This window comes from Camelus ferus, chromosome 24 (assembly GCF_009834535.1).
Source record: "Camelus ferus isolate YT-003-E chromosome 24, BCGSAC_Cfer_1.0, whole genome shotgun sequence".
In the NCBI taxonomy this organism is placed as follows: domain Eukaryota; kingdom Metazoa; phylum Chordata; class Mammalia; order Artiodactyla; family Camelidae; genus Camelus; species Camelus ferus.
In genome coordinates this window covers 23,129,199-23,152,737 of record NC_045719.1, presented here as the reverse complement: position 1 = coordinate 23,152,737, position 23,539 = coordinate 23,129,199, and the positions used below count along the sequence as shown (strand labels likewise).

Sequence of the window (23,539 nt, the reverse complement as noted above, 5' to 3'; positions counted from 1 at the left end):
TTTTTGTAATGACGGTTACATCTTTAAAACTAGGACAGTTTTTAAGTGACCCATGAAGGATGCTTGAGGTGAATCTGTGTATTGTCTTAGTAAATTTCATTTGTTCGTTATTGTTTTATTTTCTCCAATTTTATTGAGATAAATTGATATACAAGATCTTACGAAAATTAATAAAGCATCCAACAGACAAAAACTTGAGAAATTTACTTCTTAAGTGAGGAAATATGTGAGAGTTCAGAAAGAGAGATTTGTGTGATTTTTCTTGTGAAGGAAGGAAGCAGCTGGAGAGGAGACGTGTCTGTCTGACTGCACTGCCTCATCTCATGCTGGCTGTCGAGTTGAGCTTGGGGCAGAGCTGTGATCTGATTCGGCCTGTTGTGGCTCTGTTTGGATGTTCTGGAATGTTTTACTAGTCCCCTCAGCCTGCAGTGGGGGTGACATAGGAGCCTAGTGTCTTTGTGAAGGACCACAGGTGGCATAGGAAGGCCACTGTGTGTGGAGCCATGGGTGCTCATCTTTCCCAAGCCACCGCGATGTGCCAGCAGTGACCAGAGGAGCTGGGTGGTGGTGTCATTCTGTGATGATGAAACGATGGGACCTTTGCCATAGTTCACACTCCCTCACTGATTAGGCTGAGAGTTGAGCTTCGGCTGTCAGACCCCAAAGCTCAGGTTCTGTTCTGTCCCATCATCCTACTCTTATCTCTCTGTGGTTGAGTCTCCTGGATGGGAAAGGAGAACTGCCTCCACTGCTCTCAGTTTCCCACGTAACAACCCACCACCTCCCCGCACCCCACCAGGTCAGTGACTCTGCCCCTCCAGGGGAACGTTTTTAAAATGTGCACTTTAAAAATCTGGTACATCACGGTTACTATCTCATGTTTGAGGTTCAAAGTGGGGACCGTGCCCCACAAGACATGAAAATGAGAGGTCTCATTACCATTTTTGTCAAGTCCTCCTGCAACTGCGAGCTGGTGGTATTAGGTGGACCCAGAAGGCTTGGGGTGATGCACTGTGCTAAGTTATATGATGTCATGTGATTGAAGGCGGAGTGGTGCTCGATGTTGTGGAGCACTCCGAAAAGGTGTTTGAGGAGGTCCACATTGGCCTTTGGCAGCTGGTCCAAAAGTCTACAGACAGAAAAATGCACTTTTAAACAAAGCATGTCATTTTGCTTAAAGTGGAAATACAGAGACAGAACAGAGTACGTCTTTGTAAACCATGCACACAGTCCTCTCTCACAGAGTGCTAAGCATGAATGCATACAAAAATGTTGCAATGATTTCAATTTCTGGACCAGATCCTAACTTCTGTGGTTGATTAAGTGTTTGAAAAGTTAAGATCATAACACTAGCAGATTGGTTCTGTAGCGTCTCTGTATAGACCAGTGGATTTCATCTGCAGCAGTTTCGTGTCTTCAGCAGGTGATAACTGGTCTGGAGTCCTTATTAATAAGATTAAGATAAAAACAAGAATTCAGTAACAGCTGTAATTCCTACATCTGTTTCTCAAGTGCCTCCTGTGGGTAGCAGATGAAACCCTTTGACACTGGTCGTTACTTTAGTAGACAAAGCTGTGAACTATGAGCTGATGTTTTCCTAACAGGATGTTGGTTGTGTTTTCGGGGTGTGACCGTCATTACCTGCGGGTTGCAGTTATTTTTTCCTCCTCATTTCCGTCATCAAGGATACTGAGCCATTTCTCGTGGAGACTTGTTGTGAAAATTCCGCCTTCGATGTTCTGAAGGAAATCCTTCCGCAGATTAAAAATATATATATATTATTATGATAAATACGTATTGGAGAAATAACAAAGAAAACATTAAGTTGAGAAATTCCGTTCAGGCCTCACTTTGTTCACAACTGCCAGTTTGTGACCCAGGCAGAGCTGGGCTCTTTCTCTACAGACTCGCACACCCAGAAGGAGGGGCTTGGACTCTCTCCATCTAAAATCAGAAGCATCACAGCAGAGTCTGGATGGCAGTGAGAGTGATGAGAACCCCCCCACCAGCTGGGCCTTGCTCCCTGTGTCCGTGTCAGCACTAGTCCCAGCTGGCACTGTCTGGTGCTCACCCTTCCCACATCCTGTGAGGGTCTGAGATGAAACGCACTCGCCCATGTTACTTGTTTACTTCAGGCAGTGCTTGCTGTTAATTCAAGGAAGAGAGGTTTTCACATAGAACACACACCCCTCACACTCTTGCACACATATTACAAGAGACCTGGGCTTTCTGACGTGAGGTGTGCATGCTTCGTGGGGAAAAGTTACTCATAATAGCTTCTGTGTTCCTTTTTAAACTGTATTAAAGTTAAGTTTGCAGCCTTTTAAGCAGAAGGTGCTAAAAACATATCAAAATCCTGAGGGCGTGATACCTACATGTTCCCCCTTACAGCTCTTTGAATGGAACATATCCTCCCTAATCGGACACTTAAAATTTAGATATATTGGAACTTCAGGCCTCTGAGTGTCAGGGCTAGAGGTACGCAAATGTAAGCTTCCTAGGTGGGGGCCTGGAAAATGTGTCACTTCCGAGGGCTGATGAATAAATGTTTTTCTTTAATTAAAGTATAGTCAGAGACAAAAGGTCAATTTCTGTTGTAGAAGCCTTTATATCACAGAAATGGGCCTATTAAAATTTATGAAGTAGCCATTTTTTCCCCTGGTGAGCAAGGTGGTAATTGCGTTTATTTATGTATGTATTGATGGAGATTCTGGGGAATGAACCCAGGGCCTCGTGCGTGGTAAGTGTTCACTCTACCACTGAGCTGTACCCTCCCCACCCCTGAAGGTGTCATGTTTTGTGCCAGACTGGGGAAGTTTTTGCATCACCTTGGTAGTTTGAAAGGCACACCGTGCTTGCACTGGTCTCACTCCACAGCCCAAGGCTTCTCTTAATAGGAGCTTGTTCAGAAAATGCCTCTAGGCAACTGTGATGATTATAATGCAGTCGGTGTTCTCAAGCTCCAGTACTTACTGAGCTGCTGTGTGTGCCAGCCTCTCTCCTGAGCACTGCCGACGGAGCAGTGGTGGCAGGGGACAAGTTGTCTGTCCTCTCATCCCTGTACTGTGTGCTTGGTTTGTGGCACCCTCTCTTGTCATTAGGGTTTTTCTCCGTGTTCCCTCTGGAGTGACCCCAGTGTATTTGGAGGGAGGAAGCGCTCCAGCTGTGGCTGGTTCCAGGAGTCTGGAAGGGACAGCAGGCCCTGTGCCTCATGTGTACAAACTCCCTGCACTGAGAGCACGGGTCTCCTTCCTGGACCCTGTGCTGTGGAGCCCGTGGGTGAAGCTGCGTGCAGTGAAGCCTAAAGATGACTCAAGCAGAATATGCTGAGGGTGTTGCTGTGGGACCTCTGTCTACAGACAGTTATTAATGGCAAACTCAGTGTGGTGCTGATAAATATTCACTTCTGGTTTAGACCAACTCTCTGGTTATTTGACACGTGGTATTATCACCGCCAAGTTTGCAAAGTCTGATTCCCCATTAAGAGCATTCAGTTTTAGGAAGCAAGAGCTTTAGGAGTGTCTTAAGATGTGTACCCACGAGTAGCCATCCTCTTGCTAGTCTATGCTTATAATGGAACATAGACGACAGCCTCACTCTTCCTAGATGATCCGATTAATTCCATGTGCACTTACATGTGGCAACACTCATCTTGCTCTTGGCACAGCTAGTGTGTAGTGTTATGGTGCGAGTGTGGTAGGGGTCAATTCTAAGTCATTTCTGAACTGTTGCTATTTATCCCACAATCAAACTATGATCCAGCATTAATAGGAGACAAGGAAAGACCAAATGTAATGGCGTTTCTAAGATAATTTTCATAACCTGTTTGTAGTCATTACTACATTAATATATTTTGTTCAGAACTGATAACAAATACCGAGATGGATTGGTTAAATTCTTTTTGTGTTCTGTGATTTCCTTTGTAGAAATGTAGCTGATACCTGACTTAGCTGTATCATTTCAAAATCAATGTATTTCTTCTATGAATTCATTGCATTTTGAGAGTTCAAAACTAATTTTGACTGCTGCACCCACTTTTAAAAGGCAGATTTATGAAATGAGGCTTGTGGTAGGAGCTGGTTACCATGGAAGTCTAGCCATGGGTGGTGGGTGAGAAACATAACAGACATGAACAAGGGAAGCCAAAGGCGGGAAAGGAGGTGACAGGAGGCACACACGGTGCCGTGCTCCCTACACTAGCTTTAAAGTAAATGGATTAGGAGACGGGGAAGGGAGGACGATGAGGTGATCACAGATTTCAGTGGCCTTACTGAGCATGTTTTGATTCTTTGTAAAGTAGATGTTTACTTACTTGATAAACTTGTGTAAGTATTTCCAAAAGTTTAATGTGAATTTGTTTTGGAAAGTTTGGCTTCATTAGAAGGCGGTAAGGGAGTCCTCAAAGGCAGAACACTTGTTTTGGGACATTCTGTACAGGTGTGTGCTTTTTCATTTGTTATTTATTTTTGTATTTGCATGGATTGTTGAGGAGTGAAGATGGGGAGAGGGTTGTGATGAAACAGGAAAGTATACCTAACATGGGACTTCTAACACCCAGAGTAGTTTCCTTAAATTTTGACTTTGTGAAGTGTTTCCAGTTTCTCAGATCCTTCATCTAGGACGCCTGTTGCTCTTGGGCAGTCATGATGAAGGACGCCTCCTAGAGTTTCGGAGTCACTGTGTGTGTGGACAATGCTAGACGTTTCCCTACCTTTAAGACGGATGCCAGCACCAGGATGGACTCATCCTCCATGTTCACTGTGTCCCCGGAATCCAGCCTCTGTTTCAGGGCCCTGCATGATGTTTTACTGGCATTTTTGAGGAAGATGCGCTTTGTGAGCGGCCCTTTCTGATTGATAATGGAAAGCATCTCCTAGAGGAAGGAAAAGAAAATATATGGCATTTCATATCTCCCAGCCCAGAGCACACGCTTCTCCTCTATTGGAGAGACTGGGGGTGTGTGAGGGCCCAGTGCTGGAGCTGGAGGGACTAAAGCCAATTTAGAATTTTTTTCAGTGTCTCTACATGTATTTTCTACCCAGCAATCCATTTAACATTCATACGCTGAAACATTTTAAACACTTTGTTTAATCAGATTTTCCTTTTCAGTGAATGTACACTGTGAAGTCAGACATCTCTGCTTTGAGGCCTTTGTAGAGTCACCCTCTCCTTCCCAGTCCTGTCTCACTCTTCCCTGATACAGATGCTCTTGCTGAAGTATGGACATCTTTGCCTCATTCATTTTCTGTGTGTTTATCCCTCTTTCGGTGACCATGTACCCCAATTCTGCTTCTTGTATTTCTCGCCTCTTTTAAATCGGGCTGAAACCCCTCTCCTTACCTCTGGGTGCATCCCCTGCTCATCTGTCTTTCCTGTCCTTTTGCTGTGTGGCCTGCAGCACAGACAGGTGAGAGGTTCTGGAGTCAGGGAATCCAAGGAATCTGGAATCTGTTATGCTGTTTATCTGACCTTGGGCACAGCACATACTTTACTAAGGCCTTTTAATTCTTCCTTTTTGGGGATGATGATCATCACAGCTACTCTAAATTTGCTGTGAAAGATGCAAGGACTCGGGTAGGGGGTAACATGTACCTAGTATGATGCATTTCTTCATGTCTAGAATAAAATTTCTGACATCTAGTATAGTGCTCTGAGAAATAGTGGATGGTGAATAAATGTTAATGCTGACATTTCGGTATACGAATTGAACAGATCACAAGCCAGACTGTGTGACTTTCATTTGACACATTCTGTCAGGACTGAACAATTCATATTTGCCAAAGAATGAGTCTTTTTATACTTAAACCGTCGGGTAACAAATCAAGTCTATGTGAGAGCTGAGCTGTAAGATTGACTAGACTCAGATGGAGGAGACGTGAAACTAGTGTGCAGCTCAAGGAAGGAGACGAAGAGGGATGATGAGGGTGAGGGGGACTCGCAGCGTTTCATACCCGCAGAGCCCGTAGTAATGGGTCTGAGCAAGTGGATGTGGGTCTTTGCTGAAACCAGTGGAATGGACAAGAGCAGTTTTCCCTGCTGTATGTGCTTTCTGACTCTGCGGTATTGAAATCAGATTTTATTCTCTGACGTAATATGAGAAAACCTTCTCAGCCAAAGGCAGGGGCTGTCTAAAGACTTCTCCACTTGGGGATGGGTTTGGATGAGAACACAATGACCTGTGAGCGCTGCCCTTGTCAGGAGGGCTACAGAAGATCAAAAGGAGACCCACCAGAACTGGGGCGGGCAGCTTGTCGTCCTTGCACACGTCCCCCAGAGGAGCTCCAAAGAGCTTTCCTGGCTTTGCAGATGACAGAGGTGGGCGCTGGTTGTCCTGGTGAGGGCGGGGGCGCCGCCAAAAGGCCCAGCTGCTGAGATAACTTCTGTTGGCTGTATCGTGAAGTGAATGGAATGAAGAAGAGATTATTAGTAGTAATAGTTTAATTCATTTAATCTTACTCCCACTATTTCCCTGTTATAGCACGTTTCTTGTCATGGCTAGAGGAGAGAGAAACTGAGTCCCTTGTTGTATAGAATTTCCCACATGCTGACATTGGCTACTTGGCTTCTTGTGGTGTTCATGTGTCCTCCTTCCCCAGGCCCTGCAAACTGCTAGTGAAGCCGAGAGGCTTGATCAGACTCCGGGGTGACTCTCCTCGTGACAGCACTTCCCGGACAGCGCTCTCTCCTGCCTCTGCCCTGCGTCGTGGGGGTCACTTAAGCTGTAGTTATACAAGGTTCCTGACAAGTATTGTCCGCGGATTCTAGTGTCAGATGTCACTGTAAACGCTAAAAAGTTTGATATTCCCTAACAAGCAGAGTGTGGTAATCACCTACTTTCGTAAGAGGTTTCCTCCCACTCTGAGATTTTCTGTTTGGCTTTCTGAGTAGCCAACGACGGTCAGCCTCCTCCCATCCAAAGGATCTGCCTTTCGTGACACAAGCTGCCTGACCCTAGAATCCTCAAGGCCACTTCAGCCTAAGGCCATAATAGAATCCAATTCAAGTCCATAACTTTGCACCATTGGAACTCTTCCATTGCAGCTGTGTCTAAGTCCTACAGTCATCTGACCACCTCCTGTGAGGGTCTGAGATGCTGGACCAAACACTGGGACAAGTACGGTGTGTTCCCAGGCTGGAAGAAGCTCGTGTTTTATTAAGACACACAGTAATGGACACACACAATTTTATGTAGGAAGAGATCCTGGGACACAGAGAAGGGCAGTCAGCCTGGAGGAATGAAAACAATCAAAAACTGAACCTTCCTAGACATGAGTTGGGTCTTGGTTTCAGACATTTAGGGTTTCTCTGAGCTTGAGCTTGGGTGGATACTGGGTGCCCCCCCCGTACTGTCCCTGCACCCCCACATGGAGAAGCAGCTCTGCATGAGTTTGGTTTCAGGAGCAGAGATGTGAGCCAAGAGAAGACACCTGAGGGAGGGAAGGGGCTCACCTCCCTCCTGCTGGCTCCTGGCTGGGTGCCTGGGCTTAAGGACGAACTGGCCTTGGATGTCTGGGGACCTCTTTTCCGAGAGGATGGCCTCCAGGAGGGCAGAAGGAGAGGCGGAGTCCTCTGGTCCCTGTGGCAGGAGTGCAGTAGCTGGAAGGTGGCTGGTTTTAATGCCAAATGGGTGTTCGTGGCCTGTGTGGAGATAAAGTAAATATGGATTCAGGCTGCTGGTGATGGGTGTGATCAGACCCACCTTACCATGAGCATGGGCACCACACTGATGTGGCTGCCATTCTCCTAGGGGCTCTGGGCAAAGAAGTCTGTGCCTCCTAATGAGCATGAAGTGGGCTGACCTGAAGGACCCCCTGCAAAAGCCAGGTGCCCAAGCAAAAGAGTTTGAGAAGGAAAGAGAAAGCTGTTCTCAGACGCGGTGCTTGGCTTGGAATGTGTAGCTGTGTCAGTGCGTCACACAGTGTTGACGTCCCGTGTGCCCCTCTGAGGGTGCTGCTGGCCTCCAAGTTTCTGCCTTGACAGGCACACTAGATCTGTACGTCTTAGGCAAGTTACTGGCCTTAGATCCCTCCTTTTAACTGCTTGACCCCACTTAGACTCATAAGGGCCAAATAATGCCTTAATAACAATTGGTGCTTGGCGTTCTTTACAAAATGGGGCTGTGTGTGTGAGGAATTGCTACGTTCTGTCTTCTCACGCATGTCAGCTCAACCAACAGATTATTCATTTTGTCAGCTCAGTAGCCAGAGCTGCTCAACAGCAGCAGGGAGGTTTGTCTCTGAAGTTCCCTCCCACTGCTGCCTTCCCCTCAGGGGGCCCTGCCGGGGAAGGATTAGACTTGACGCTGCAGGTTGTTGGAAACTCAGAAGCCAAGTGTAGATCAGTGTTTACAGAATGGAAAACTTCGCAGGAAATCACTGGGAGTTGCCAAGTGATTTGTTTTGCTCGTTTGTGCTTTAGTATCTTTGGCTCCATGGAATCCTGAAGGCCCCTGTGCATTGATGTGGATTTCATTTTTAAAGAATAGAATGAATGTTCCTTGTCTTCGAGTTCAGATTTATTGTTGAATGTAACTTGGGGAGCTCTTGCCTTTGCTTTTCATGTGGTGCAGATGCAAGTTCGGTGCTCTGTTCAGAACAAAAATCATAGTGACTTGCAACTTTTAGTACAAAGGAAGCTTCCATGACATCAATAAAATACAACCAACTGACCAGGATTGAGAATTTGGAGCGTGTGAAAAATGCCCGCAGAGCGACTGCTCAGGTGTCATCATGAATGACAGGCTCTTAGGGATTCTTAGAGCAGCCGTGCTGTGTGAAGCTGTCCTCAGGCTGCAAGTTGTCACATATGTGATTCTATGTGATTAATGCCTTTTATTTAAATATACCTAAGTATTCACTTTTTTTCACTTTATTGCTGAATAACATTTACAAAGATGTCAACATTAAAAAGAATCACGAATAGTTGAGGGGACTTTAGTCCTCAGCCGTGTATTGGTGACCCCATATATTCTAAGACTAGGAATGTACATGTCATAGGAAAAGCTTGGTTGTTTGGAGTTTCCAGATCATTTGAAAGTGTACTTGAGATCGCTAGAAAGAGAGTAATAACCCCGTAGGATTTTTTAATGGATTTAAAAAAAAGAAAGATAGATACTGCTTGTAAGACGGCTAAGACGGGGCACCCTAGGTTTTGTAGCAGGAGTCACGGTTTCCATTACTGTATTGCAGGGTCTGCTGCCAACCCTGTCCTTCCCCTTGTTTTAATCCCTTTATTTTCATGGGCCACCCTGCACAGACTTCCTGATCCAAGGAGAGGTGTCATTATGTTAGCTCATTTGCTCTAGTAACTGTTTTAGGAGAAGTGTGATCTATTTATAGAAAAGCTCAAGAGCAATGCTGGTCAAGTCGGCTGGAGAAATGGCCAAGTGCAGGTAGTTCAGGCCATGAAGACTTGAAGCATCTGAGTGTGATTATGTCATTTTTTTTTTTCTGATGGTGAGAAAAGTTTTGGGCATGGAGCAGATATTCACTAAATACTGGATCCGTAGGCATGGCTGGATCTTAGAAGATTCTTGTAAAATAGAGGCTACTTATAGTGGTTAGGAAATGGAAGAGAGAACTTGAAGACTGGGATATGGAAAATAATGTGTGAGGAAAAGATACTCTGATTTGTGTTGTTTTCATGCCTATGTAATGAAGGATGGAAATGAGTAAGTTAATAAAGGTTTTCAAGGTAGCTGTGTTTGTCAAGTAAAAAAGCAGTGAAGAAAAATTCACTTTCTGTCTACAACCAGACTGTAAGCTGGAGAATGAAGAGATGTTATCCATGCCGGTAGAGCAAGTTCCTGGGGTCACTGAATGAATGTATGAGTGAGTGTTGCTTGAGAGTTTTGTTGCTGAGGGTATTTAAGCTTCAGACTGACTGTCACGTTGAGACTTCAGGGTTACAGTTTTTTATGCAATCAGCCCACCTTAGGTTTCCCCTGACACTTACCAATAAGTGGGTATGAGGCCTTTTTCTTGCCAGCAGTCACCCACAGCTGGTAGTCTTTCTCAGAGCCCTTGGGGACAGAAAAGAACTGTGTGTCACTGCAGATCTTTCCCAGTAGGTACTTGAGCACATTTCTTTAGCATTCGTTATATTTCCAAAAAGGAAGAATTTGGGCCGTAGAAATGGTATTTCATCCAGGGGGGTGGAACAGTTTTTGAGTTAACAGTCCTGATAGCAGTACTAACTCCTGGTCCTTCTTGCAGCCTCCAATAGTCCATCTGAGATTTTTGTCTCTTTTGATAAAGGCTGAGGTTCTGTGGAACCACAGTGGAAACAGCCCTTTCCTTTGTGGGTGGTCCATGACATAAAAAATCACAGGAATGCCCCTCCACTATGGACGGAAAGTCTAATCTCAAGTGTCCTCCCTTTTACTGTCTCCAGACTCCTTAGAGAATGTTAGTTTTTCCTTTAAACATCCCTGCCCAGACAAGCATGTCGTCCAGAGCCACGTACTCTGAAAAGACTGTTGTTGAGCAAGACAAGCTTGAAAGGCAGCATCAGCTCAGCAGCTGGGAGCAAAAGGAGGGAAATGCCCAAGAGGGCTGGAGACGGGAGAGAAATGTCAGCCCAGCGGCTTTGGTGCCGCCCAGCCCCGTGCCAGGGGGACAGGAGACAAGGACTCTGACCTAGAGCACAAGTGAGACGCAGAGAATACTCTCTCCCAGCAGAATGACTGCCTAGAAATTCTGGAAACCCCATTGGAAACAAGGTTAAACCATAAGGGCTTCTGCATTATTGTAAAGAGTCCTCCAGGGGAAGATAAAGCAAAACGTGTGTGAAACAGTGTTGGTCGGAGGTCCTGTGCTTGTCATGTCTCAGTAGCAGGATGTTTTCCCATTTACAGAGAATCGTATGTAAGCAGATGTGCGTCCTTCAATTCTGTCCATCTGAACATCAGTCCCCACCCCGCCTTTTTTTCCCTTGCACAGCTTCATCCTGTAATAAAGCCGTGTCTTTCACCAAAAACATTTTACAAGTGATAGCAGACATAGCAAAACATAAAGGAGCAGAGACTGGAAGGCAAGACAAGGTGAAAGCGCTGTGTACACGCACGTCCCCAGATCCATGGTCTTATCGCAACTTGTCTCCTTTACCAGCGGACAAGAGGCATTAGCCGCCTCCTCTGCAGGACTTGCCTCAAGGGGATGTGGCTTCTAGCCAGTGATCCTTATGCCAAACTTACAGCAAAACAGCTCATGTAGGATTTATCATAGCAAGATAGAGTCCTCAGGTGACAATTAGGAGTCGGGGTATAGGGACAAAGATATAGAAACAACAGTCCAATAGAGTAGGGACTATCTGGAGTCATGGACATAGTTTACTGTCTGGTATATAATGTACACAATAAAGAGGGTGTTATTAGTTCCCTAAAGTTACCGCCTGCATCCGTTACATTATCACTTTAAACTCGCACAGAATTTTAACGGGAATACAAGACTAACACTCTTGTGCAGGCTGATAATCTAGCTCGGCTGCTTTCAGTTTCTAAATTCAGGGGGACAGAATATGACTTACCTGTTTGTAATAGTCTGCTGTCTCATGATGGGAGGTACACCATACACACACACACGGGGACACACACACACACACACCCGTGTCAAAAATAAAATTTGTTTTCTAAGTAAAAAGAACTTGCAGTTAACTTACAGTGATTCTCAGCTTTGACAGTGAGAGGTTGATGACATCATTCACTGTGTGTGTATTCCGTATTTTTATTGTTATAGACTGTTTAAAAAAAATGAGAAACATTGCTCTAAATTAAAAAAAATTAAAACAGGTGAGTAGATAATTACTGTAATATTATGATCTATATTCTACAGGCAAAGCTGGCATTGAGGCAGTGACACAGTGCAGCACATGTAGAGCCCAGCCCCCAATTATAACTGACTTTCATTTGTTTTTGTAACACGAAGCTAGTAAACAGCATTCCAGTAAAATAGGTGTTTCTTTGAAAGGATTTGTGGGTCACAAAATATAACAGCTTAAGCTAGAAAGAAAGCTGAGAATTGCAAGAGGCCACACGGTTGTCCCTCAGCACATCACAGCTGGTTCAGTTAATGATGCAGTGGGGACATGAGTGGTCAGTGTTAAATTTGCTGAAACTTGGAGCTGTCTGGTGGGTATATGAGAGAATATCCTTAAGTGTTTAAGGATAATGGGCCATGGTGTGTGTATGATCCTTAGAAATACTTAGACACATACAAGTACAGAGAGTAGTAGAGGGGACAGCAAGAAATCAGGCAAAATGTTGCTAAATAGGTTTATGTAGGTGAAAGGTATTTGGGGTGATCTTTTTTGTATTGTTTTCATTTTTGTGACTTTTCTGGAAGTTTGCTATTTTTGCAAACATTACATCACAGGAAAAATAAAAACTGGAAACAACCCAAACTACAATTATATAAGTGGTGGTACAGTTAGAAAACAATGTTTAATTCCAATAGGAAAAACCTGCTTGTGAAAATCACTCTCATTACCAGCCAGTGTAGTTGCTGTTAGAAGGACCTGGAGACATAGTATGGACACTTCACAGGCACTGTTCTTCCCATGCTGAAGCGCTGTCGCTGTGGTGGGCTCTCCTTGCTTCATCTTGCCTGGGGCCCACTGTTTATATATGCAGGGACACACTTTCCCAGGGAAATCCACGTTCCCATGTAGTGCTTTCTAAATACTTCCTCCCCCCCTTCCTTTCTCCCTTCCATTCTCCCGTCCTCTCTTTCTGTCTCTCTACCCCTTTCATTTTACTAAGTCAGGAACCTGGAATTTAAGTTACTGGTCCTGAAAGCACTTACAGAGGCACAGTTGTTGATGTCCTCGGTAAAGATTTTCAGTGGAATGGTTTTTGGCTGCTCCTTCTGCTTGGCGAGATCGATGTATCTAAAGTGGAGTCAGTGAATTAGCTCTTAGCTTGTTTCAAGTCAATGTATGTTGCTAATCCTTTAAGTATACTTTGTTATTTTTGAAAAGTGTATGGATAGATTCAGCAGAATCAAATCAGGGGCTGGGAGAAAAGATGCAGAAATATTTCAGGAAAATAAGACGTGACCCAGAAAAGAACAGGTTGCCTTGTCATGTAAGATTGGGCAGCAGAGCCAGTCCTCAGCTTTTCTTGCCTAGATCAGAGGGCCCCCGGCACCTTCGTTAGTTCAAGGGGAGGAAGGCGCAGTTGCTTTGAGAATCACTCAGGACAGTAAGTAAGCTGCATTTCTGGGAATTGAGTGTATATATTGAGAATCGTGTTAGCGCCAAGCGTTAGGACGGAGAGAAGGGGAACAGGAGAGATGAACAGAATGAGCAAAAAGAAGCAGAACGTGCATGTAAGGGACAGCGCATCAGTTAAAGGAGCGGCCGGGGCAGAGCTCCAGGGGTTTGAGGGCCATCTGACAGTTCCCACCAAGCAGAGGAAGGAGAGTTGGGGGGGCCCTGCCTGGAAAGGATCTGTGCTCTTTTCTCATGGATGAAAGATGTGCAATATGCGTACTGACAAAGTACCTCTCAAGGAAGGTGCGCCATTTGTCCCTTCTTTGTGAAGAACTGCAAGATTAAAAATTGAGAGAAAGAAATTAAACCACATATAATTCTTGTACTAACATGTTAAACACTGTTCCAGATAAACGTATCAGCGTCCTGTTGTTACTGATGGGGCTGCATGTGTCATTTACCCTCCTCATAACTGGGCTTGTGATGGGCCCTGCTCTTTAATTAGCAGTGTTACAGCGATGAGAAGTAGGTCTTAAAGTGGGAGAGCAGTTGGTTTGAAATGTAAACCCCTAAGTGCAGCTCTGTATGATGCAAGCTGTGTCATCGTGGGCGAGTCACTTAACCACTCTAAGCTTCAAGTTCCGACACTGAAAAGGGGTTAATCATACCCCAGAGTGTTCCCTCAGCTGGAGGTGCTATTTACAGGTAAAGAACTGTACTATTTGAGTTACATCATACTTAAGAATTGGTGTTTGAATGGAACTCTTGTGTTCCATTCACATCTTTTTATGAAGAAACCCTACCATATTGTATTCCTTTATGCATAGAGCATCTGGCCAATTGTAATTCATTAAATGAGTGCTTCATGACTATAACCCTCTGATGAAGATCAATCTGCCTATTGCTAAATTAGAGATTCCTGTTGTCTCTGCTGCAGTCTCTGCAGCATTTTAATCTCCAAAACTGAAATGCTTTAATGTCCATTCCCACATGGATTTACCTCCTACTAGGCTTTTATTTATTGTGATAAATTACACGTACCGGCAGATCGCCCATTCGTGACCTTCAGTACAGTAACAGTGTTGTGCAGCCATTACCACGGTCTCGTTCCGGACTGTTTTCATCACTCAATAGCAAAACAAGTCTTGTGTCCATTAAGCACTGACTCCCAATTCCACCCCCATCCTCAGCCCCCACCCCACCTTTTGTTTATCCATTTCTCAGTTGGTAAACAGGTTGTTTCTACTTTTTTTTTTTTTTTGGCTACTATGGATAATGCTGCTCTGAACATTTCTGTATAAACTTTTGTGTGGATGTATCTTTTCATTTCTCGTGGCTGTTGTAAAGGGGCTGCCACATTTTATTTTCCTGCCAACAGCACTGCTCCTGCCTTCGCCATCACCATGTCAGATCCAGTTCATCAGGGAAGTAGAATGCCCACTGATCTCCCCACACTTGCATATGTGCATGAACACAGCTTGTAATGACTTGGGCCAGTCTGCTGAAGAGTAAAACAACAAATAGCCAGGCACTAGGTGCCAGGCAGTTTTACTGCCTTATGTGTGTTTATGCAGCCTTTATAACCAGTATACCATGTAAACATGGCTTTTTCATTTCCCCCCTCAGTAGAAAAAATGTTTGTTGGACACTCCTTTATCAAAACCTTTGTATATTCCCAATTGAAACTGCCTCCTTTCACTTGCAACATGGAAATGATATTAAGTAATAGCATTAATCTCTAGAGAAATAATTCATTGAAAGAAAATATGTAGAGATTGATACAAATACATGATTCTTCCCAAAAAGAAGAATTTTGGGAATTTTCTTTAAGTCAACAGCTGCAGTCTAGAATTTCATACATTAACAGCCTGGTAACATTTTAGTTGTCTTTACGAGATTTTGGTAGCACGAGGTGAGGAGGGCAAGACAGAAGAGTTGAGTGCGTGTGATGCACACTCGATGTGCATGAGGAGAATGAGACTTGGGCTGTGGTTGTTGCAGGTGGCTCGTGTGAAAGTTGCATGACCCCGGTGAATGCAGAAGTGCTGACTCAGGATGGCCACGTTCCCCATCCTCACTCTAACCAAGAATGTGTCTTGGTAAACTCACCTGCACTCCATGGAATCATACCTTTGTTTGAAGATGGTGACCTGTCTACAGACACCAAAGAAGACAGTCCGTGCACAGCATTTAGGACCATCTAATATATGATGATTCATTTTATTTCTATAATTAAATCCTGTCTTTAAAGGAATTCACTTGGGAGTGTAAAGACAATTTTTCAAATGTAATTGGACTACTTGATAGTACTTGGTCAAGAAAGACATTGCGGGGATTTAGAAACAGAGATGCTCTCTGGGCTTTGGGGGCAGGCTGTTAGAGAGGGCCCTGGACACTTGACCTCGTGATCCTCCTTCCACTTACAGGAACACCACGGACACGTGATGGTCCCACTCCCCACAGGGCTCCTATAGCCCACTTGAAAAACCACGGATCAAAACTAAAGGAAAGTCCTCCAGTAGTAGTTCCCCCTGTTTACCATCAGTTGCACATAAAACCCTTTTTGAGGGGCACGGTACACAGCATACACGTGTCATCATGGGAGGTCAGAGAGTGAGTCACTGACTGAATATAGAATCTAATTAAAATATTTTCCTTCTAAACTCATGTGATAGACAGGAGCAAGCTATAGGTCTTACTTAAAGGTGGCCACAAAGTTGACCGTGGGCCAGCCCAAGACGAAGGACTTGGGTGCATTGATGGCTTCCCCTGCTTTATTTGTGCAGTCGCCTGTCCACACGTTGTTCAGTGGGATTTCGTATTTGATTTTAAAGTTCCATCTATACCTGCAAAGATAACCAGACAAGACTTCTGTTAGTTTGTTTCTTAAATGTAATGGAGCCACTGTGTTCATGCTGAAATGCTAGTTCTTGCTGCTGCAGGCAAAGCATGGCTCCTTCATCCCTATGACCCTCTGTGCACAGCCCAGGGAGTGGTTAGACAGGCCTGTGCCCAGTGTGTGTTGAGCAGAGGCTGGTTGAGGAAGGCTCTGAAAGTACTTTGATGGCAGCAAATAGGCATTTTTCTGAGTGCTGAGAATTGAGAATGGACCATGGTTTATATTGTAGAAATCAGAGAACCATTAAATCATTTATTCTCGTATTTGTTATTATATATGTAATTTTTATAATTATTCTAATTAATGTATTATTCATTCATGTCTTGCTTCAAAAAGTATTGCAGGGACTGAACAAAGTTACATGATACATGATTTGTAAAAATAGTCATGCAATCTTTTTGACAGAGACAAAGAGGTTTAGAATACATTTTTGACCTTAATGTTTAAGATTTCCTAGCTTTTAAAGCATAGGTTATTTTAAATTTCCTTCCTTAAGATTTTGTGCATACCATTTTCTCTTAGATTCTAGCTAAAGCTGAAAAACTGTTAGCATACAGACTAAACCCAACTTAAAAATCAATGAATTAGTCAATCCCAAACCAGTGGCCAGGACGTATTCTGTGTAAGTGAAGGTCATACTTCCCATGTACCTCTGAGGAGTCAGAAGGTGATTGTCACCAGGGAAACTGCTTTCTGACTGTTTCTGCCTATTCTCTTTCGATGTCTGACATCAGATGACCATGTCTTTTGGTTAATTCACACGTGTAACGTTCACGTAGGCGTAGCATTTGATTTAATCATAGCTCCACACCCTGTGCAGGATGCCAAGAGAACTTGGGCCCAGAGCTCTAGAAGCAGTGCTATTCAGAACCACATGTAGAAGTACTCAAGGTTAAGTCAGCTCAGAGACCCCTCACGTGCAGGAATTCCTATGACTCCACCGATTCACGTAGTTAAGCTACAACTCTTCAGTGCGATTTATGGAATGAAAATAATTTCTCAGGAAGCCCACCTGAAAGGTGTAGATACAAAGCTTCGGGCACCATGAGTGCAAATGTGATGGAAACTCACCTTCTGATACAAGATGGTCTTTTGCTACATTCTGTTTCATCACTACTCTATGTCTGCGTATTTGAAGATTTGTATGAAACACAACTGTCAGATAAAATTATGTTTCTAGACAATAACTGTAAAGTTGTCATCAAGATGAAATTATGTGTCGGTGGGATTGATAGATACATACCTGCTAGATGTTACACATTATCCTTCTCATGTAGGTGTCTGTGTGTATAGACTCTCAAGGTACCGTGTGGAAACTTTCAGATATACTGACCTGGGAAAACTTACTTCAGTAAGTCTCTCCTTAGTTCCATCAGGTGCCACAATTATGCACTCCCTTGAACCTAAACCAGGAAGTTATCCAGAAACCCAGAGCATGGCTTCACAAATGACTCTCCTGTAACCCTGAGCACTTACCATATGCCAAGCACTGGTCTAGATATTTTATAAATGTTATTTCACTTAATTGCCAACCAACCACACCATATAGTCGTTATTCGCCCCATTTTATAGGTGAGGGAACTCACAGGAAGGCTAAGTAAATTGCCAAAAGCAACAAAAAAGGGGTTGGAACCCAGACAGCCTAACTCATGAGGCTATTCTGACAAGCACTTGGCATCCATGGGTGTTGAACTATAGTTCCCTAAAGTACCCACCTCCGCCTCCACCTCCTTCCTCCTCTTTCTGCAGAGCCACCAGCTTTTCTGATGGCAGTGTTCTTTGATTTGGTGAGTGAGATGGTAAATCTTGTTACATGGTATCAAAAAGTCAGATGTTAGCATGGAAATATTTAAAAGGTACCACAAGAAAGCTTTCTGGTCTAGGGGATTCTTCCAGGGCCTGACTGTGTTTCTTCACATCCAGTCACCTACTCTGAGATTTTCCCAGTAGGAGTTAGACGATGAATCTCATGTTAAGTGTCTCAGGAAGAGAAGGGTGAACAGGACTCAAGTTTCCATTTCTATCATGTGTCCCTTATTGCGATGTATTAACAAGACAGGTACCCCTCCTCCTCCCCCTTAACCTTTATACCAGAGGGTGAGCCCCAGTGAGCTGTGGGACTTACAAGGTCCTAGGAAGATTCCCCTTTTCTAAGGTAGAGGTGTTTCCTGAGATGCTTGGGAGCTGGGGTCGTGAAGTATCCTGTAAGTATCTCTGTCCTTTCACTGCTAAGTTTTCAGTAATCTTCATCTTTAGAGTTAAATAAAATGTGTCTTTCATTGTCTCTGTGTTCTTTACTAACTAAATTTGAGGATAGTGATGTGTAAAGATGGGGTGCGCTCTGTGCAGTCCCCGTGTGCAATTCTTCATGGGCGTCTACTTGTATTAGTATCTTAATATTTACCATAGAGATCCTGTTCTAAAAACTAAACTAATAGTTTTGTAGAAAATAACTTACTGAGCATTCTAGTGAATATCAGAAGTGATAGTGAAGGCTGTATCTGGCTGTAAGTCTTGAGAACAGAAGTGTCTAATGTGTGTAGTAGGAAAACGGTGACAAAAATCTCAAGAGGATTCTCACTGAGTTTCAGCATTTTCCACAACTGGAGAAGCATTTGTGAAGAAAGAAACAGTGAAGCCCCCTGTATTATTACACACAAACTGAAATATACTTCTTATGACCAGATACAAAGGTAGCAGTTAGTCAGCTATTCTGTGTGTGCTGCTTTCTGAAGGAGAAATCCAAGGATGGCTTAGTTTCCAGCTGAACTGCAGGTGAGCTGAGGAAGAATGGAAGCTTAGTTCCCCCCTTCTTAAGGCTAAGTGGAAACACTTGGTGGTAAACTCAGGTTATTATGTTTAGCAGATTGATTCAGGACATAACACAACACTCCATCTACAAGTGAGGCCTGGCAGGGAAGAAAGAAGTTCATTGTTACAGGTGGCTGTATTTTTAGGTGTTGTTTCTTTCTGGAAAATATGCAAATTTCTTAATATGCATAATGGACATGAATATACTCAAATGTTGTTATGGAAATGATCATGAAGATAGTTTGCTAAAACGCATAAGAACTTGTACAGGGTGGCAGCGCTCAGGCCTGCTAGTTACAGCTACCTACGGAATTGCACCTCCCCCATCCCTGCCAGCGCCTCCTTTTATCCACTGAAGCCGTCACTCACAGTAAGGCAGTATTTGGGGTCAGAGCTTTTCTGGTGTGATTAAGGTTATATGAGGTCATCAAGGTAAGAGTCTAATGCGATTGGATTGGTGGGCTTCTAAGAGGAGGGAGAGAGACCTCCCCCTTGCAGAAAGTTTTGCGAATACAAACCAGATGTGGTGACTGCTGGTTACAGCCCTTCAGCATGGTGTTTCCACCCCTTCCTGTGGCCTGTGGGACCCCCTGTGACTAGACCCCCTGAACACAGTATCCTGCCAGATACGCCCCATGCTGTTGGCTCCTGTCACATTGGCCTTCAGTGAACTCCTCCCTTCCAGGGTCCAGGCTGTTCCCCCGGCCTACAAGGTGCAGACGCTTTGGGAATGATGGCTGCTGCTCCCCCCGTGGGTCTAGCTTAACAGCTGCCACTTGGAGTGGTTCTGCTGGACACCCCTGTGTCATACGGGCCCATCATCTTTACATGGCATCCTGCCTACCTTTTATCAAAAGCAGTAGTAATGGTCTGTAGTTTCCCCCCGATTTATCATCTGTCTGTAAGCCCCAGACAAGAGAGCCCCTGCCTGCCATGTGTTCTTACAGTAAGGGGTAGTGAACATGCAACTTGATGACTATCGGGAGAGCATAGTATGTGCGTACTTGGTGTTGGAGATCAGTAGTTTGTCCCTGTACAGGAACAGCTGCCTCTTCTTCCTCCAGCCTGTTTGGAGCTTGGCCGGGCCGAACATCATCACAACATGTTGGGTGCCCTCATACGGTGACGCGTTGTCCCCGTGGGCGTCCACCGCAATAGAAGGGCTTTCCCTGCAAAACATCAAACACCACAGAACAGCTAGTCACTGGTCAAGTATTTGATGGAGTTTATGTTAAATGTCAAGGTGGACACTAAAAATTAGCCTCAATCTCCCGAACAGGGCTTCACAGCTCCCAATCAGGAGTTAGTAAGTTATAGAAAGCGACTGAAAGAAATGAGGTCGCTTAGGGGGTTGATGTGGATGGAAAACAGTTTATCAGGGACAAAGTGCCAAGGCATGGCACACTTTGAGGTGGGGAAAAGGAGAAAAGAGCAGAGTTGATTTGTAAACTAGAAGGAAGAGGAAGAAACTTAAGTGACGAGTGTATTACAAGAAGATAAAAAACTAATCAAAAGCAAGGAAAACCCAAATAGGATAATTTGTGGGCTAACATAGATAAAGTTATATGAAGATTACAGAGAAGTAATTACAGTTTGGTTTCATTTTAACACAAAAATTTAAATAAGTGAGGATTGTGGTAAATTGACTATATTGTAAATCAATATTCAGATATTTGGAAAACATTCTCAAAGTTCAGGAAATGATACTGGAGTCATTAAACAGTTTCTAAATATGAGGAAGTTCTTCGCTATTACTTGGCTGAGCTACAGCTGAGCTCTAACAGAACTTCCGGTCGTAATAGGTGAAACACCTGAATTCAACTGAGCTTAAAAACTGATACGTAGAGCAAAGATTATCATAAATCTACAGAAAATTCTTTCCCATGAAGTCAAGAAAGTGAGCTCCACCCCTAACCAAGAACGTCAAACCTGCCGCCTGGTGCTCAGTAGCGCTGAATCTTATGGACACGAGTAGCTTTTCATGAAACCAGTGCTGAAGGTAAAAAGGAGTTCGTATCTTTTAGAGGAAACAAAGCCCCTCCTGGGACCACCAGTCTGCCTTGATGCTCAGAAATAGTATCTGTCCGTGTATGTATGACCGCACTACTATGCTGTACCCCAGAAACTAACACAGCTCTACCAGCTGACTATACTTCAATTAAAAAGTTGCAGATACATTATGTTAGGAAGAAATGGAATGTTAACAGTGAAAAAATAGTGTATTAAAAGATTACCTTATATGGCTAATCCTTGAATGATCACCTACAAGCTCATTGCTTGAGGTGAACATCCTGTCGTCTTCAATTCTGTGTCCTAGAAACCGAGTGTGTCTCCAGCACTTGGCAGAGTGCTGTGAACTCCTCCACGAAGCCTGAGCTTCTGCCGCAGGCAGGGTTCTGGCCATTGTGATGTCAAGGTTCTGAGGCTCATGCCATAACTGACAAACTGACATACTTGTTTCCATGATTTTGCCTCCATCTTTTGACTTTTCAAAATTTATCTTTTTATGTTGAGATAAGTGTAGATTGCAACGCAGCTATAAGAAATAATAAAGACGGTCTATAACCTTTCACCCAGTTGCCCCCAATGGTAACGTCTCTCTAGGCTTTACTGCAATATCATAACTAGGATATTAACATGGATACAGTCAAGACACAGAACATCCCCTCGAGGGTCCTTCATGTTACTCTTTCTCAGCCGCACAGACCTCCCTCCCACTCTGCCATCTCTCAGTCCCTGGAAACCTGTGATATGTTCCCCATTTCTTTAATTTTGCCATTTCTAGAATGTTGTGTCAGTGGGATCATACAGTACATAACTGTTTGGGGTTTGCTCTCAGCACAGGGATTCATCAGGATTGTGGCAGGTAGTAATGGTTGGTTCCTTTGTAAGTCCTAGCAGTGGTCCATGATAGGGATGTGTCACAGTTTGCTGAACCAACTGTTGAGGGATGTCTGGGTCAGTGTTGAGTTTGGGGGTCTTACAAATCAAGCTGCAACAAATGTGTGTGTGCAGGTGTTTGTGTTAACACAAGTGTTCATTTCCCTGGGCAAATGCTGGGTGGTGGTGTAGCTGTTGTGTCTGTGCTTTGTTTTTTAAGACACTGTCAGAAGTTGTTTTCCCAAGTGGCAGCACCATTTCTCATTCTCACCAGCACTCTATGCCTGATTCAGTTTCCCCACCTGCACACATACATTAGGTAGGTCATTTTTTATTTTAGGCATCTGACAGCTGTGTATTGCCGTCTCATGGTGGGTTTAATTTCCGTTTCCCTCATGGTTAGTGATGCTCAGTATCCTTTTGTGCTTACTTGCCATCTGTGTGTCATCTTCAGTGCTGTGGGACCTGTAGTAACCTGCTACAGACATTGTATGTAGAGACAGCATTCTCTCTCCACTAGAAAACTGACCAGGGTGCAGATGAGGAGGCTGCTGCCCAGATGGTTTAGAAGCTGTCAAGCAAGGCCGCTGTGATGGAAGCAAAGGCTTCAAACCCAGCTGACCCTGGAGGTCCCCTACCCTGTTCTCACAGGAGCAGGCACTTTGACAACTGCAGAGGACTGAAATCCAACCATGGTAGCAAAAAAGTGTGTGGTTTCTTTTGTAGGCTCCTGTAATAGTACCTGAATACATATGTTTTATTCCCCAGTAACTTCTAAGGACCTTGAGGAAAGAGTCTATCTTAGCATTTAATTCTCACAGGCCTTGACACATTGGAGGAATTCAAAACATGTAATTGAATATATGAATGATACAAATTTCTGCCATGGATGAAGGACAAAAGGATACTCTGAAATAGTCTTCCTTTAATTTCATTCATTCAGCAGAGAGAGTTTGGGTGTGTATTTAAAGAAAGGCACCTGGTTAGGTTTGGACAGCAGGGAACAAAGGGACTCAGACTCAGTTCTCTCAGAAAACCTAGACTTGCATGGTGGAGGCAGAAATTGAACAGATTCCCACCAATAAATGTGTTAACACGAGACTCACAGGTATAAAGAAAAATTAAAGGGTAAGATGAGTAATTAAAAGAGGGACACCTGTGTTTGATTGTGGAGAGGTCTGGCAAGGAAGCCTTCTTTGAAGAGCTCATTTGAAATGAATTTTAAAAGGTAATTTTGAATTATTTGGAGGAGATTCAAAAGGCAGGAGGAGAGAGAGGAAAATGAAGAAAAAGGGAAGACCCTGTGTTGGGCGGGATGGTGTCGTATTTCCATGTCAAAGGGATAGAATTTGAGCTTATGAAATTTCAGAGACATGCAAGAGTTTCCTAGAAAGTGAGATAAGTCTGAAAAGGTAGGTGGAGGCCAGAGGCATGGGGCTTTTTAGTCCTTTGGACCTTTTTCAGGCCTCTCATTTTAAAACTACTGTAGCCTAAGTGGCATCTAGATAGTGGCCTCCAGACCCTTCTCCCCACTTGTAAAGGGAAGTGCTGGTCTGGACCTGCTTGCCTGTCTTTACAGCCGTGGGGGCTCATGCGGCAGCACTTCCTGGCCCCTCATCCAGAATCTGCCAGAGTCTCTCTAAGCCAAGAAATGTAGGCAGACATGTCTCTGCACCTTCCCCAATTCCCAGATCCTCTCCACTCTCTGCCTCTCCCTTTTGGAGAGGGAGGTTAGAGGCT

The 23,539-nt window shown here is 44.1% G+C and overlaps 1 pseudogene; it reads left to right on the top strand.

The window, feature by feature from the left end:
• The window catches only part of LOC102504647, a 95,130-nt pseudogene that overhangs the window by 24,640 nt on the left and 46,951 nt on the right, over positions 1-23,539 (top strand).